At 41.0% G+C, this 18,326-nt stretch overlaps 1 long non-coding RNA gene across 1 annotated transcript in view; it reads right to left on the bottom strand.

Moving 5' to 3' along the window:
- LOC308067374 overlaps window positions 1-10,942 on the bottom strand; it is a 94,124-nt gene extending 83,182 nt beyond the window's left edge. Inside the window, exon 1 of the long non-coding RNA XR_013929578.1 lies at window positions 8,452-10,942. This is a non-coding gene — a long non-coding RNA (uncharacterized lncRNA). The remainder of the gene's footprint in view (window positions 1-8,451) is intronic.
- Between the last annotated feature and the right edge of the window lie 7,384 nt (window positions 10,943-18,326).

Below are 18,326 nucleotides of genomic sequence, written 5' to 3'. Positions count from 1 at the left end.
CTCATAAAACACTGGATGAACCAACGGATTGCTCTAATGTATGCCAACTGGATTGGCCCCTTGGGGACCCATTCTGCCAGGAAGGAATTATTGGACATTGCTAATGTCCTTTCTGCTCCTAAAGATGCCTCTAAAGAGCAGACCTCTACAAGGGCTTGTGTACCAGTACAGCCTGCAGTCCGTGAACTTGTCTTTACACAGTAATAGGATGTCCCCATGAGTGGGATGAGGAAATTAACTTCAGCCAAGGATCCATATCAAGTCCTTCAATTTTCAGCTAATTTTAGTTCAATAGACTCAAAACAGCTCATTATCAAAGGGCAGAGGGAGTTTTTCCCTATTCTACCCTGTCCTACTCAGGATTTCATGCATGCAATGGTGCACTGGATGGCTGTGCACACAAGCGACCTAGCAATTGGTTGATCATTTAGTGCTTCAGCTACAAAGCTAAGGTGAAACAGCATATAGGTTTTTATGAATGAAATCTTATCTTTATCAAACATTTGGGCCTAGAAGTAGTAACAGCTGTAACTAAGTGAACATTATTAAGAAAGGAAATAACAAATAGGGAAGTATTTGAAGTTTTGACCTTTCACCCCTGACACTATGATTCAAGCTAACCCTGAAGACCTGACTATGATCTATCAATGATTTCTGGTTTAGATCCCCAATAGTTAATTTGTTTCATGCTGGGAGAAGTTGCTTGATATGGTTTAAAAGTAGGCTATTAGTAATGGCACATTACCTATTTGTGCAAAATCATGCACACAAGCTTGCCTTAAGCACTGAATAAAATAGCAACATATACACATGTTACAAGATTCTGGGAACACTAAACTGAAAAACAGATTTGAATTTTGAGAATAGGAGTTATGCTAAATTATTTTTCTCAGTAGAAAAGTCTTGAGCAAATGAGCAACAGAGTGTTATGGGACTTCATGGCATTAAAATTAAAGCAATATCTGATGAATTTACAAGTACTGGACACTTCAAAGGCTGCTTTATTATATCTTTCAAAAATATTGCTCTATTAGAGATGCATTTAATCAGAAGGGTGACATTACTCAGTATTAATGAAATATAGCAGACACCTGAGGATGTACATGTCCAATTTTAAATGAAATAATTTTTTATGTTTTCATGGATAATAAAGAACATTCCCTCTGAGTGGGGAAAAATGCTAAGGAGCCAGAGGTTATGGGAGGATCATTTAGCGATGTTATAAAAATCCTGGCAACACTAAAGTGATACTAAGTAATACATGCTCTCTTCTTTCTTAATAATTGTAGAAAGGCTACACACCAGAGCTTTATTCATGCAATTCACTTGATTTCCATTTAAACTGAACTCTTTTCCTTGCTTTTCCTCCAATTCTGCTGTCAAGTAAATACTTATATTTATCTTTGGCTACATCATAAAAAAATTCACAAAAGATCTAAATACAGTAGCCAAGATGAAGGGATAATATTATATTAGCAGTTGCCACCTTTTAGCTGTTGTTTGAGAACAAGCCTGAGAGGAAAAGGAAAGGTTATTACACTTGGACAACCTTAATTCTTCAGGGAAAGATGCACAGTTTAATAACAGCAGCCAGCCATCTGCTGCTCCCAAGGTCTGCATGCAGATGGAGCAGCCTTGCAATTGTGCCAACTCAGAGGCAGAAGATATCCATTCTAGGGCTGTAAAAAAACCCCTGCCAGGACATAATCCCTTCTCACCAGCAGTACGGGCTCAAGCAGCAGTGGGACTCTGGGTGCCGCTGCTGGGATCCCCTAGTGTTCACTTCACTAATGTGGCTGCATCCAGGCTGTAATTTCACATTTAAAAAGCCACAATAAGTTGGATTTCTTTTTAATGCTGTGAGTTTAAAGACACCTTAACAGATTCTTATTACCTGCTTAAGTTTAGCAAGTAAGTATTTGTGTGGCTGAGTGCATAATGCATAGCACAACAGCTGGGAATGGAATGTTATAGAAAACACATGTACCTGTTTTCCTATAATTTTATGGGTCACTACAAGGAAAACAGGTGGCAGGCTAGAAGCCCAAACATGATGTACAGGCACAGATCTGGGCCAAGGGTCCAGGAATTGACAAGTTACCACTATGGAGAGACATGAACGTATTGGAGATAGTCCAATGAAGGGCCACAGAGATGACTGACAGATTAGAGCATGTCTTCTATGAGGAAAGGCTAAGAGAGCTGGGATCGTTTATCCTAGAGAAGAGAAGGCTCAGGGGGAATTTTGTCAATGTATATATATACACCTGAAAGGAGGGGGCAAACAGGACTGAGCCAGGTTCTTTCCAGTGGTGCCCAGTGGCAGCACAAGCTGCAATAGGTACCAACAGAAACACAAGAGGGTTCTGTCTGAACATCAGAAAACTTTTTTTACTGTGAGGGTGACCTAACCCTGGTACAGATTGCTCAGGGAGGTGATGGATTCTCCATTCTTGAGATATACACAAGCCATCTGAACACTGTCCTGGGCAACTGCCTCTAGGTGGCCCTGCTTGAGCAGGGAGGTCGGACCAGAGGTCCCTTTCCAACCTCAACCATTCTCTGATTCTAAGAGTAATATATCAAATTGTTAAAAAAGCTGTAAGTTTATATTAAGTAGGAACTCAGTTTTCAGACACTGAATCTTACACACCGGGTGGCAGATGTAGAAACTGCTTATCCACTGAGGCATTGCAAGTTTACCCATGCAACCTCCCAGAGCTTTTTGATGCCAATATTTCCAACCCAAGTACACACAGCAAACTGATCATACACACTCTGTAGGCTGTAAGTAGAAAAAGGTTTAATTGTGGCTTTCCTGAAAGCTTTCAGCTGGAGTCAGTATGTATTTCTGAGAACATAAAAGCAAGGCTGTGACCCTTAGCTCTATTTCCCCTTCCCATAGGTTTCCCACAGAAATACTGTATTTTTTTTTTTTTTGCCATGTTTATACATAGTGTGAGCTCTGCCAGTGCATCAGCTGAAACAACCAGTGGAGTATGGGAAAGTGGAGCTAAGTATCCATTTGCTTATAGAGCTCCCACAGCAGCTGGTTGGTTTTTTTTTGGTTTGTTTTTTGTTTTGTTTGCCTGCCTTTTTTTTACCAGAAGCAATGTTGTTGAGGATGGTAGAGGAGTAAGAAGAGATTTTTGTTTCCTACACTTTTGCATCAGTATGCATTACCCTGTGTACTGTGCCATTCAGAGGCAAAGAAACTCAGAAATGTCAAACTTCTGTGGAAAACTCAAAGGAAAGGGGAGAATATATGTTTATTCTCATCCTTTAAGGCTTTTTTACTAGCTAACATCAAATAAAGATCACCATAATAATGCAGAATGTGAATCCGAATTGATGGAGAGAACAGTAAGAACCTGTGATACTTAAGCTTGTGTTTTCCTGCTGTTTGCTCTAACCCTTACAGGTGTTTTGTAAAGAGGATTTGGAATATGCTACTGTATTCTTATCTGCTGTTTGAAACAAAAAGGTGTAAGTAAACCTCCATTTTTGAAGGATGGATGCCGACATGAAATGTCACATTGCAACAGATTAAAAACCAATCACTGCATACAACACCAAACAAAAAAATCATCTTTTAATATTGGGTCTGAAATTATGAGCCTAGCCACTTAACAGAATAGCAAGCATAGCATTCTAGGAGTAACAGAGGCTAGTGGAAGAGTTGCAGTTAAGTGCTCCCCTAAACACATGACCAAGCACTGGAACAACATCTTCCTGTAGATCTGGGAAAGAACTAAACAAAACCTCTCTTCATTTTGTGCTGTTGCACTTCTATAAAGTGCTGATGATTACCATTGCCTCCTGCAGACTGGAGCGATATGAACTTCATCTGACATTCTGAGATAGTTTTCTAAGTCAATATTACCACTGAATGGGACCCATTGATCAACCAAGTGAAGCAGTAAAAAAATGGATTCCAGCTTGAAGAAAAATTAACTTGGGAAGCTGCAAGCCTGGCTTGACCTGGCTTGGGAAAGCTGAATTCTTTGACTGGGTTTAACTGCAGCCTGCATAGCCAAGTAAACTCCAGGCAATTACAACCTAGATTTAGCAGCATGCTGTAGTTAAAACAGCTTCCAGACAAAGATTTCTACTTAGTGGGGTCAGTAGATGAAGCTTGACCTGGCTTGAGTAGACTGAGCCAATGACAGGGTTTGATACAGTTACGTGGCCAAACAAAACCCTACTTAATTAGAGCCTTGCCAGGAGCTTGACTTTCTAATGAGAGGTTGGTTGTAGTATTAACCGTTTCCCTAACCTCTCTTGCCTTTTGGTTTATCACACTTTAATGGAGAAGAATAATAGATGAGAAGGAATGAGGGGAAAGGGTGTGAAGCAAAGGATGGGACTACATCCCAGCTGGTCCAGCAGAGCTCAGTGGCAGAAGTACATTCTAAAACAAGAGCTGCTCTCTGTAATAACTGTCTAGATCTGCCTCACAGACAACACTGTAAAGCTTTTTATCATACCTTTATGGTACACAGATGGCTTGTTCCTTCAAGCAGCAGGGAAAAAGGTCTATAATAAATCATCACATGGGGCTCCTTTAAGATGAGTATGTGATAAGTATGGTGAACTAAGGCTGAATTCTGGATAATGGTAGCAAGCTGGGAAACAAATAATAGTTATATCGCTCAAATTATTGCATCCCTTTCCATAACCAAAAGTGCACAGTAATAATTAATTAGGAACATGGCTATTTCTTTTTATTGTTTTCCTGCTCCAACTAACTTTGAAGATTACTACTAATGACCAAGAGCTGTTCTCAGGTGAAGCTGTTTATTCATATCCCACTGAAAAGCACTGTAGGCCATTTATTATCATTTAATCAAATGAGCTTTCCCAAACCTCCTGTAATACTATCCCTAACCAATAAAACCTAAAAGTATTCTAGTTTCAACTCTTGTTTGACTTCACTACACAGTAGAAGGAGATTGCAAGCATTATCAATAGCATAGCTCCCTAGCTATAACATGACTGCCACTCCACCAACCCACCCCTGTTTTTATACAACAAACACTGGACTAGAGATGGTTTTTTCCATTTTGTATCGTTACTATATTGTCTTCATTACCATAGCACCTAGGCAGTTTTCATTAATATGTTGTGACACTACTAACTTACCAATGTGGTTGGTTCCTCTGAGCATCTCCCAGAAGAAAGTTGTATAGTCAACTTTTGTATGCAATATGATTTTTTTGTTCATTATTGTCTCACTTTTGCAAGAGGGTAACAATTTTTTATTAGCCTGCAGTCTAAAATTATTAATAAAGTGCTTTATCAAGATTACACCACATTAAAACAGTGGGCACGATTACAAAATATGGTTGAAATTTTTTATGCGTTTCTCAAGCTGAGATTTTAAAGACTTTCCCCTGAAATTTAACTGGCTCCTCAAAGTCAGAAGAGGCATCCTAGATTCATCTTTAGATGTTTCTTGTACTGCAATAATTGCAGTAACAATCTCTACAGAGAGGGGAGTTCATTATTCACATCTACAGGCTAATCATTGCCCCAAATAGATAAATGACAGCATGTGCTTGCTGCTGTACAAGAGCCCCAACCCTACATAAAGGGCCCAAGTCCCACTGTCTGATTTGGCTTCAAGTCAAAGCACCGCTGCACTGACTTCATCCAGAGAAGTATTTAAAACACACAATTTGGGGCACTTTATTCAAATCTGAAGGCAACTAGTGACAGAAACACCCTAGAAGATTGATACAGTTTGAAGCATGTTATGTATGGCTTTGCTGTTCAACTTGCAAGTAATTTGTAAAGCGGGTCTGTCCTGACTATGAAACATTGTATCAGTACGATTGGAATCAATAGTTCCTGCACTGTCATTTGTCACATATTTACAAGCCTGAAAAATAGTTCATTTTGTCCTGATCCTATAACTCAAAAGATTGAATCAGAACCCTGGAGGGATCTTTGAGTGCGACACATTCATTACTGGTCACTAGTCTTTGGTGACGCTATGATCACTGCCACACCAAGAAGGGAACACAATTTCAAATTAAAACACAGGTGCTCCCATATGTGTTTTCTGGTTAAATATATTTAAAACCTGTTGATAAGTTGTATCTGTACTGATTTATTGTAGTTGCTTAAAAGAAAAAAAAACCACTTATTTGTATTGTAATTTGCTTTCCAATTTTATTTGCCCTTTTTAGAGGAGCTTTCACAATTTTTCCTTCAGCTTTTTAACACATTTCAAATACCACAACCGTTTTAAGAAACAAACCTGAACCATGGAATAGTCACTCATTTACATTTTCTCTTTAAAATTTTCCTTCCCTTCTTCAAATCAACTTTTGTGGGAAAAAAAACACAGTTAAAAACCTTTCTTGAAAGATTTTTACTGCAAACTGTACGTCTCCCTCTAATGCTGTACCCCGCAAGCATGGCCCAGCAGCCGAACTTCCCATTACATCTCCAACACAAACTCAATTATTGCCTTATAGCAGGCTGTAGTCCAAGTTAGCAGTTCATCGCCATGACGTAATACTCACTTTCCCGTAGGAACAATCTTAGATTCACAGACCACCTCCACGCTCTATGAACAGACAGGATCTCTAGACCGTAACCCTGAATGGCAGGCAGGTTCTGTACCAACCCTACGTTAGAAACAGAAGCCAAATATCCTCTGGGATGTCTTGTCTTCCTCCTGCTGTTCAGCCTGGAGGCCACCTTCTGCTCTCCTCTAGCCCCCAGAACAGGGGGAGATCAGCAAGTGTGGCCCCTTACAGACAGAGGCACAGCTTCCCACAAGCTCCCACATTTATCCAGCTAAACCAGCATCCAGCACAGAGGAAGCAGAACTCCACTTCCCCCAGTCCTCTCTCACACTGCATATGTGGCAGAAGAGCCCTTAGCATGGTCAATAATGTGAATACCAAGGTTATCAAAGTATGAAAGGCAATACTGTGAGTCTGGGCTCAATCACCGAATACACATATGGTCTGCATATGCACATATGGCCTAGGGCAAAACCCCTTCACTGTTATGTAGTTTTATGGTAAAGCACATTTTCTGATAACATGGTAATTACTTCTAAAACATTCAATGAGATTTAGTAACTTGAATATAATGTAGCAAGCCAAGGTGTTACCTATACCTAGGCAAAATGCAGAGTATAAACTCTCCGATCAGATCCAACTCTTTGTAGCAATATTCAGTCACTGTTTCAGCAAAAATTTGCCTTGAAACTATTATCTCTGCAAATTAACAAAAGCATCAGAGCCACTTTTCAGGGTATGTAGCTTAGGACTGTATAAGAACCTCAGAGCAATTCTATTTCTCAGCTAATGTGCCACACAGACATGAGAAGAGGCAATACCTGAAGAGGCTGGATTAAGAGAATCAAATACACAATTTCAGTAGAAAAAGGAAAGACTTACCAAAAAAACAATTTCAGGAGGAAAAAAGGAAAGTGATACTTCACTTTTGACTCATGACTGACAGTCTACAAAAATGAAGGAATATTTCCAATGATGTCTCAGGAGAAAACCCCCTCTTGATCAGCACTGTGAGCCAGGACTCCCTGACAGTAACTGCTGGGGCCCTGCTCAAGTTAGGTTACAACAGGGGGGAACCAACTCTTTATTTTTCTAACTATAACTGTTAGAAAGCATTGATAACTGTAGTACTTTTTAAATACTGCCTTAAAAAGGTTGTGAATTCAGTTAACAGTCACCCTGGTTTCCAATTTTTATTTGTTGTAATCGGGGAGTACATAAGGCTGTGTAACACTTTTACAGTATACTATATCCCTGTAGTAGTATTTTGAGTGCAAAAAGGAAAAAGCAAGTAGAAGTTTCCACATGAAAGCTAGAAGAGGACAACACCCTTAGCTACTCACACATTTAATTCACTTTGCATTTTCACAGACACAAAAGGACTCTTCAGGGATGTGTGTGTGCGTGGGGGGACTGGACGGGGACAGACGACGACAGCAACACTGAGCAAGAGTAAAGGAGTCAGAAGAAACAAGCCTATGACTAGAGAGAGGGTGGAAAGAAGCCAGCACAACCCTTGGGCCCTTATCAAGTAGGGCAGACTATCCAGCCTTGGAAAGGAAGAGAGGAAAAGAAAGCATCAGGAGAACCAGGTCTGCCGTTTTAACTCCACTTTCCACTCCCATGAGGATAGGGGAGGGTGACACCCCACCTTCATTTCCTCATACCTCAGCATTTAACTCTGCATTGGCATTGTTTATTTTATCACCAAAATATACCTCTCCATCAGATCTTAATAATTTCCATACAATAGCCCAGAACATACTGCATCCGCAGCCCTGCTACAGGGCTTCCCCCTTTCACTTATCCCAGCAACATTGCCAGACCAGTGCCAGCGCTACACTGGCACCAGCTCCTTCCCACTTCCTTCACAATAGTTACCAGTTCATTACTTGCAGCTGCCTTTTTTTCTTACCTTTACAGTCTTCCTCTCCAGGCTTGGTGGGTAGTAAATGAAATTCCTCTGGCCAAATGCATTATAGCTCCCTCCTTTATTTCAGGCTTTTTATCTCTAGGCACATGTGCTTGACCATCTCCCTCCCCCAAAACTTCAGAAACTCTTTTCTTACAGACGCTTATCTATTTTTTATAGAATTTCAAACAAGCTCCTTTTAGCATTCCCCACCACTACCACCATCCTTCCCCACGCCCTGAGACCAGCTGTATGGTTGAGCCTTCTCCTTTTGCTTTCTCCAGGAGGATAGAGCAGGTCCCAGAAAAAAGGTGGTATGACTGTTACCCAAATACTAGTTGTCAGAGTTCTAGGATGCCAAGATGCTTCTTGCCCAATAAGTAAAAGCGCCATTTTCAAACACAGAAATCCTTGTTTCTGTTAGTTCTGTAAAACTTCTGCCATACTTTTATATTTTACACTGACAACAATGATTTATTCAACAACACATTATGTGCACATTATAAGTCCTTTTTTATTGCAGCTGAAGCAAGAATGGAATGCCAGGAGATGGTCTATTTGTTATTTAGAAACCAGATGACCCAGGCTTCCCTTTCAAGTCTGATTTTATGCAGTCTTAGGAAACCAGGTAATAAATACCCTGCAGGCCACAGAGTGCTTCTTGATACTGTGCAACCAGCTGTAGACATATAATGAACAAATTCAGAGGTAACAGGTCACGGGAAGAGAAGAGGATAGATGAAGGGCATCTACAGAGCTGGGAGTTTGTCAAAGTGAATTTTATCCTTACAGTGATGTTCAGGGCCCAAAACTGAACCAAGCAGCCCTTGCTCTGCCTGTTTCCATGCCCCTTCAAGCCACATTTGTGCATATCGTTCTTGTATCACTTGTCATTTGTCAGAAACATTAATAGGGTTTAGAGCCTGTAAGCTTTTCTTAATCATCACTCGTGTTAATCTGCACACTTCCTAATTCTTCATCTGTTATCCTTAAACATCTGATGCAGTTTAAGTAAATCTCCACCATCTTCATTTGTAAAACCAGATGCAAAACAGTTAATATCTCTGCCGTTTAATATCTTAACCCTTAATCTGTACTGTAGCATCAACCCCTAAGAAGATCAGGGTTTTTTAAAATATTTTTCTTCTGACTTTACAGCAAAAAAGAACTCTAGCAACAGGTGAAATGCCTTGCTTTAATTATACCCCATTGCTACTGAATTGCTTAGCCTTTGCTTTTCATAAACAAACATCCAAGAAAACAAATTGAAGAGGCCAAAACATGAGAATGATACTGGAGCTAGAGAAGTGGTAACAAAGTCCTGCTCCCTTTATTTCCACTACATTCCCTGTATTCTTAAATATTTTCTGTCATTGATTGCCTCACTGCTTATAACTTTTCATCATGGTGTTGCACATTCCCACAGTCCAGGGGAACTGGAATATATGAACCAAAGCCAGAAGCCAGCACCCACAGCACCCAACAGATCTCTTACCTGTGCCTCAGCTGCTCTCCTCAGACAGCCCAGCAGGTACCTCGCACCACTCCAGCTTTCAAGTGTCCTTATGCAGTCTGCCATGGAAAGGCATAAAATGCCTTTTATCTGTCCTCTTTTGTCATTGTGTCTCCTTGAAGTATTTCTTTTTCTGTCCCAGAGTCATTATGGCCGCTATTGCAAGCTCATAAGTTGCCGAGAGCAAGCTCTGTCCTCAGGACAGAGAGGCTGCTGCTCACTTCAGCCACGAGGGCCTCACCGGGAGATGAATAGCCTGGGCCATGGCGGGGCCCCATGGCCCGGCAGGAGCCAGCAGGAAAGGCTGGTCTCACGCAGCCCTCCAGAGCAAGGCCTTTAGCTTATTCACACAAAGGCACAGCAGCCACCCCTCATGCTGGGAAACCACCAAGGCAGGACCCACACAGCTGCAGGAGCAGCCCCACAGCACAAGGCTGCTGCATGCTGAGCACACAAGACATTTTTTCATGGCACAGACCAGCTCCCGAGGCTGCTGTCAGCCATCTTCTGGCAACACCTCTGCCCTCACAGGCTCTGGCAACCTCAGGGACACACAGCTCACCTCAGCCCCCTGACAGGGCTGCTCCTTGTAGCCTGCCTCAGGTGCTCAGAGCAGGAGGGGGGACCTGATGAGGCTCCTTAGCTCATTTGCGCTTACCGACAACCCCTGCAGCAGCAGGGTGTTACCCCAGTGTCACCTGAGGGAAAGAAGAGGTTCTTGCCACTGTGAATGCTTGGGTTGTCCTGTTAGCGTTCAGACAGGATTTGATGCTGCGCATATGTAAACTTTCTTAAAATCAGCAGCTGAAGCAAGCCCACCTGGCCCTGGTGTTTGGATTTGAGTATGTCTTCTCTCCTTTCCACATCTGAGGTGATTTCAGGCCCACACGGTGCACACCAGGCAGGCTCTAGATCTATGCACCTCTCTGCAGCCCATCGAATTTTCTCCCCCTCAGGCAATGCCACAGAAACGAGGTGGCCTGAGGCTGAGGGGGAAGGCAGGCCCGGGGGGGGGGGAGAGCCGGGGGGGGGCTGGGGGGGGCGGGGGGGGGAGAGCCAGGGGGCTGGGGGGGCGGGGGGGGGGGGAGAGCCAGGGGGCTGGGGGGGCGGGGGGGGGGGGGGGAGAGCCAGGGGGCTGGGGGGGCGGGGGGGGGGGGGGAGAGCCAGGGGGCTGAGGGGGAAGGCAGGCCTGGGGGGGAGGGCCGGGGGGCTGTGGCAGGGTCAGGCTGATGTGGAGCTGCAGGCCCCCCACCCTCCCCTGTCAGGCTGTGTGGAGGCCCCAAGGCCTGGCAGTGCCCTGACAGGGCCATGCCCAAACCCCGGTCCCTCAGCATCCCGCAGGGCCACATGGCGTGTCCGGGGTGGACACAGGCCTTGGGGTGAGCAGGGCCTTGCCTGTGTCCCCTGGTAAGCTGTTGTAGCTGGACATTTGTATCATACCGATACAACACATAAGCTCTGTCTTGGACGGAGATTTCTCCAAATTAACACAGTGTATTCACCAGGGAAACATTTTCATATTTGTAATAGTGACTTAGCTAACCTTAATTATTGCATTTTTTTTAATTGCTTTTAAGACATGAGTCTGCAAAATATTTGAGATGTAGATGTGTGACAACAGGGGGGCTCCAGCTGCACCTACAGATGAGGCTGGTCAGCACTCAGCAAGCACTGGCTGTCTCAGCAAGGCATACTTTATCCTGTATGTAGCTTTCATGACATAAAATTTTCTGTGCCACCTTGAGAGTGTGAAATTTTAAGGCTGCATTTGTCATTATAAGACAATATGAGGAACTGCTGCAAAATCATTAAAAAAAAAATGCCAAAGATGGCTGCTAATACTCTCTGCACATTCAGAAATAATTTCCTTTTCCATAGACTCTTCTTTCTTATTTGGGATCACTCAATAGTAAACTAAGCAAGCAGAAAAGAACATTAGATTTGTCTGAAATTGCCGAGAAACATGGAGGTTCTTGACATGAGAAGCAGTCTAATAGAGGTGCACACATATACACTCTCATACACATACACACACATACTCTCCCATAAGAAAATGTCATCAATTCCTGACACAGGAAAGGAAATATTAATACTGTTGGTTACAAATAGCTTCTCAGACTTATTACAGACATAGAAATAATCTACAACATTTCTTTTTTTCCAATTGAAATGTGTTTTCACCAACATCTGGTGTTTTGGACAGGAGATGCTTGCACTGGAGGAACAGCCTAGCAGTGATCTCCCATGGCACCGGTGTACCTGCATAAAACTTCATTTTATGGAGGAGTAGAGCGCTCACATAATTCATCAAATCACAAATACTTGACAGATCTTAACAATGGCAATCATACAGCTAGACAGCCAGAAAGTCAACACCCCCAAGCAACCTAACACCAACCTGTGAGTAAGATGTATTACTTGTATCAATTCTTTCTTTCAGTTTGAACCATTTTCTTTTACTAGCTCTAATCATAATTTCCTGTTTTTCACATCTGTGGAAGATTTTACAGAATACTAAATGGTATCAGAAGCAATGACATTGCTGCTCCCTCCCCACGCTCAGTCTGGGAGGAGAGGGAGCTTTTGACTAGGCTGGTATGATGGGAGGAGGTTGTGACCACTCCTTCATCAGTCCACTGCAGTCCTTCCTGACTTTAGATTCTGGTCACAAGCAGCCCCTCAAGGGTGCCAGCAAGGGGTATTTTGTTTGCACTTACTGAACCTCCATTATTTTCTTGTGACCACAGTGATAAAGCCATGATCACTGTCATCATGGTGTAATTACAAATGGCATGATACATGCTATGGGATGTCTGGTATTTGCAGAGGTAAAAAAGGGTTTTCTTGAGATGACCAGATAGGCTAAAACTAGTCAGGTTTTTCTTCCTTTGTGGCATCAATAAAACAGAGCCAATGGGACTCAAAAGCTAAATTTTGAAATGTGTCCCAATTGAAAGACATGTTTTAATGAATAAAGGTCATTTTCAGTAACAAAGGCCAATGTGATTGAGTGGCCTATGACCACCTGCTTAGATAAGGAGTTATGGTCAAGGGCCATTGCCACAGTGCTGAATGTTAAGGTACAGTTTGAGGTTTAGGAAAAGGGATGGGCAGCTTCAAGGCTGCATCCACCCAAGGTCAGAATATGCTGTAAAGCTTCAGTTCAACCAGGCTGCAGAGGAATGGTACCTGCAGAACTATGAGGAGCATTTTCTACATCTACCTGTCTTCCAGACAAGGCAAAGCATCACACTATATATCGTGTTAGCACTTAACAAATTCCCAACCACTGCTTCCAAAATGTGGATTTAGGTAAAGAATATAAGAAATCCAGTGGAGGGGGCATTCTCTCTCTGATTTTGGTAGCAGGAGAAGAGGTGACTGAGTGTGTGAATGTCAGGAGTCAGAAATTGATTTTTCTTCATATGCAGTAAACCAGAGGGGGAGGGGGGGGGGGGCGGGGGGAAGAGCACAAAGCAAGCAGCACTGTACTCTGCAGCAAGAACACATTTTGCAAGGAGGAGCCCATAACACCTTGGAAAGCAGAACAAGTGTGCCACTTCCTGATCATTGCTTAGTCACAAACGTACAATGTGTAAGACAGATGATAGACTTGAACCAACAGGACACTGATCGCTGACAGAGAAAGCGAAAGATAAGCCTATCACAGAGAGGGCACACCAAAGAATTTCATAGGTTGATTTTGAGACTGACATGTATATAATGCCATCCAGCTTCCATTTACCTATTAGTAAACAGAGATTTCTGGAGCTTAAACCACTAGTTCTCAGACACTTTTTTTACATGAAAAGCTGTCCAAAGGAAATAAGCAGAAAACAGAGGATACAAAATAAACAAGGTTAGTGCCAAGCTCCTTTACAGGAGCTGGATGAAAGCTGGACAAAGCTTTGTCAGCTGTAAGAATTATTCCTACTCTTGTGGCAGTCATTCTTGTATTATCTAAGCATTGCTACATTGCAACTTGAAGCAGGAAAAAGTAACTCCCTGTGGTAGGCAGGGTTATTAGCTCCAAGACCTCAGAAGTAAGTTGTGACAGAGCCAGCATTTGCATCAAGGCTTGCTTAGCTCCCAGACAATGGCTTTTCCTCAAGATTATGTTTCTAATGCCAGTGAAGGAAGCAAATCTGACACTTATCTTCCTGTTTCTCTCTGCTTTGCAGCCTTCTTTGGGAGTTTGCATTTCTCATGTACTCATATCACTTGCACAGTAGCTTGCATTTTGTACAGCAGGGACAGATTTAAACTTTTTACAGTGCTGGCAGTCTGTTAGTCAAACTGCCTCTTTGAGTCAGAACTTTTGGAAATGGTATGTCTGTTGCTGATGATTCTCACAACTAGGACAATGATGAAGGTGAGGGAGAGCCTTGGATTTTAAAGTTAGTAATGTGAAAGAAGCTGAAGGTATAGGAGTTCATGGAGTTTTCATGTAGAGCTCATGCATCTGCAGTACTGGGTTGTTCATTAATAACACACACTATTAGGTTTCTCCTGAGTAAATAACATAGGGGAGAGATGAGGTATATCTTCCCCCTACACACCATTTAACATTCTCCAAACACATTCAAAGGGGCCTAGCACTCCTGTTTATACATGGTTCCCCACTTTAATATTTGTCACTTGACTATTCACATTGGGGATTTTGATACAAATAGCGATGCTAAACACACGTGTTTTAAATAGAGACATGTGCTCCCAACAGACTTGCAGCTAGGAAACTGCAGAGAGCATGCTAACTGAATTTTTATAAGCACATATCTCAGCTCAACAAAAACCACAAAACACAAGGTCAGTTATCTACTGTTTTTGAACGTCCTCTCTCTTCAAGTTAACCACTTACTGTTCAGATCGCAACTGCAGTTTCAGCATCTTTATGCACCATAGCTATCTCTGTCCTCGTGTGTCAGACTTCAGAACCCTGATACTGGGCCAACTATATCTTGCCACATTGAAGTGGACCCAAAAGTCTAATAAAAACATTCTTTCCCCTGAAATGTGTGAAGCATTTAATAAATCTATGATAATTTTAGTAAATTAATTGGAAAAAAATAGTTTTTGTAAAAATGAAAATGTTAAGAAACCTGAAAGCCAAATACTTCAGTTTAGATAAAAAAGAAAGCTTCAATGTGCAGAAAAGTGGCAAAAGCATTCAAATATCCGGAATAAAAGTGTTTCCACATTTTTTCACTGAAATTAAATGTCTGAGCTAGTATACCCTTTTCATCCCAGTTCTTGTTTTGTTGTCTCCAATCTGCTATGTTGTAACGCTTCAGTGTACTAGCTCAGGCCTGGGCCTCTCCTAATAGGAACTGCCAAATATGCCAAATAGTGGCAATTACATGATGACTTTGTGATGTGGACCGTTGCCCATTAGGGACTCATTTTTGACAACCAAACTGATTTAACTTAGGACCTGAGAATGGATTATACAGCGCTTCCAAATACAAAGGTCTCTGCTGTTAACATAGTTTAATCGCTGCTATAAACATAAATACAGGCTTAAAATTGGTTATATTTTCTTAGGGTTGGAATACAGGATGCAAAATATCTTGAATATCATGGCTACTGACTTAAAACTTGCAAAAAAAATCAACTGACTTTAAATTTTAAAATTTAATTGTAAATTTTGTTATATTTAGTATCCAATGGGAAATAAATTTAAAAATTATAAAATGGGCAAGATATTTAATAATTGCCCTCTTTATTCAGCTTGTTATTAAAACTACAGACTTACATTTTCTTCTCATTTGCAAAACCCCTGAACAACTCGGAACTCAGCCATGAACTGATGTACCTCACAGAATGCACCTTGGGTTTTCTAGTTGTTGCATATGTTTAATTTAATTACAATTAATGAGTTACAATTTATCCTAAGGGAAAACTAGCTTTTGTTGACAAAGAGGTGTTTAGTGAATGGCATTCAAATTCATGACCTAGACCTCAAATTAACAGGCTGTCCATTAAGAATGCATGAGTAGCTTTAAAGACTGCATTTATCTGTCATGGTCCTTTAAGTCCTCTGTGATGTCTTAAAAAAGACAATCAAACCCGTGCAATACTATAAAAAAAGATTCAAACATTACTTTTCATGGTATTTTTTTCACTGCAAAATATTATTGAGTTCTACTGGATTATAGTCCATAAAGAGACCACAATGAATTGAGGTCTTACTTTTAAACCCTGTTCTGCTTCTAATGCAGCACACCTGAATACTGATGCCACTTTCCTTCATGCAAGAAATAAAATACTAGGACTCCAATGAAGTAAATTATCAGATACACTCTTTCCTGTTACCTAGCAGTAGGGAACTGCACTGATGTATTTGAGAGGAAGTGTGGGCTCAAGTGCGATAAAAAGGCAAGTCAAATTTCACAGCTAATTTAAGAAAACAATTAAAATAATATGTCCTTGGAGATTTTCATTCTAACTACTGTACCACAAAACTATTTTCAGATCTATTTTTTGAGATGTTAACAGGGTATAAAAGTTAAGAATACCAATTCCAAATGAAATGGGAAAATGGTTTTTATGGTATTTCAGAAATCTATGTGATCAAATAACAATGTCCAAGAGTCTCTGTATGATGCAGTAAAATGTATAGTCTAGTACTGAGACTTCAACTAACTTTTATATTTAGCTAACCAGTGCCTGTATCATTCATGTATTATTTTCTTACTTCAGGACTGGGTGAAACAACCTGTAGGATCACATTCAGCTTATGGAAAACAAGCACAGCTGGAGGTACCCTAAGACTGCGTAGGTAAGTTGGCAAAATTTTTGGGGTTAAACTTTTATAAACACTAGATCAAGGTTATTAAAATGTATGTTTATATGTTTTATGGTTTAACAGTAACTTGCAAAATCAGTGCAAAATGGTAAGCCATGTGCCATTGGTGCTTTTATCCCTCTAATCTACGTCTAGAGCTGGCATATGCCATCAAGTTTCTCAGAAACACTTATATGTTTCTGATTTATTGTTTAAATATTAATTTATTAGCTTGTGCTATTCAGAGGTTTCTCAGAGCCACAATTTCTAACGGATTTCTGCTTTATTCTGTATCTTATTTCTCAGTCAAATACAGTAGTAATATGTAAAAATAAAAACCATTAAGACAACAGAAACACCTAGATAGATTCAAGTTGCTAATGTCCTATGGCAAAATAATATTTCAAAGGGTGTCTGAATTTATCAAAAATTGCCTGAATTTCCCTGATAGAATAACCCAGATGCTGCTGGTGCATTTCTCTGTTCTTTGGTTGTTAGAAAACTAGAAAGTTAAACGCTGTCATGAGTAAAGGCTTGCAGGGAACAGCCACGGAGCATTATTACCGCAAGTGGGAAGCAGCCCTTTCCTATAGCATGCTACAAAACTGCCACAAGAACAGATCCTACCTGGCTGAACTGAGAATGGCTTTGCTTTCTGTTTCTGCTCTTTCCAAGGGTTCAAGTTTAGCTGACGCTGTGTACTTGCGGGTGCACGCTGTGTAGGACAGGTGTGAGCAGAGGTGAGGGCAGTAGGTATCACAAGGAGGTGGCATGCTGACACCTCTTCTTTTGGAGTGGTGTTCTGGGTGGGCGCTGCCCTTGCTACAGCTTATTATCTAGACAGAGATTATCACAGAATCTTGACATACAAGTTATTTATTCAGTCTGGATCAGGGGTATTTCTGGAATACAGTATAGTAGATGTGCTATAATACAGGAATACAGTGACAGTAGAGGTACATATGACACAACATGCCTGATTGTGCCAAGTATAAAGTTGATCCTGTATTTTCAGAAAAGAAAAAAACACAGAAGCAGATGGATCTTTTCACTAGTATTGAAGTTCCTTTCAACTTGACTGCTTTTGCAGGGTTTTACAATTTAAAAAATTAATAATGAAACTCAGATATGTTCAAGTAAAACTTTCCAAATAAGGAAAACTCAAATGCTTATGTATCAAGTGCTCAACACAAGGTATTTTTGCCCTGGTATTTATCCATAAGTACTGATAAGTTTCTTATACTTCAAAATTACAGTAAATTAACAGCACTAAGTGTAAGTCAGTTTTGGGTGGTAAAAATCAGGCTAATGATGGATGAAAATAAGAATCCAAAACCTGAGACACTTGAAAAATGTGGCAAAGTATAAACCCTTAACAGTAGAATACAGATCTTCTATCACTACATAGACTGAGAAGTACTTTGTAAGGCTGTGTGAATGTCGAGTAACAATAATGCAGGAAAATAGAATTATAATCACCCTGGACTAACTGGAAAAAGCCAGGCAAGAAAACAGAACAAATTGTGATGCACAGCATCTAGGAATTTATGTTCAGCAAACTCCTATACCTAACGTATGTCA

The sequence above is a fragment of the Falco punctatus genome, assembly GCF_963210335.1.
Source record: "Falco punctatus genome assembly, chromosome: 7".
NCBI lineage: Eukaryota > Metazoa > Chordata > Aves > Falconiformes > Falconidae > Falco > Falco punctatus.
The sequence above is the reverse complement of the archived record's forward strand: the minus strand, read 5'-3'. Positions and strand labels throughout refer to the sequence as shown.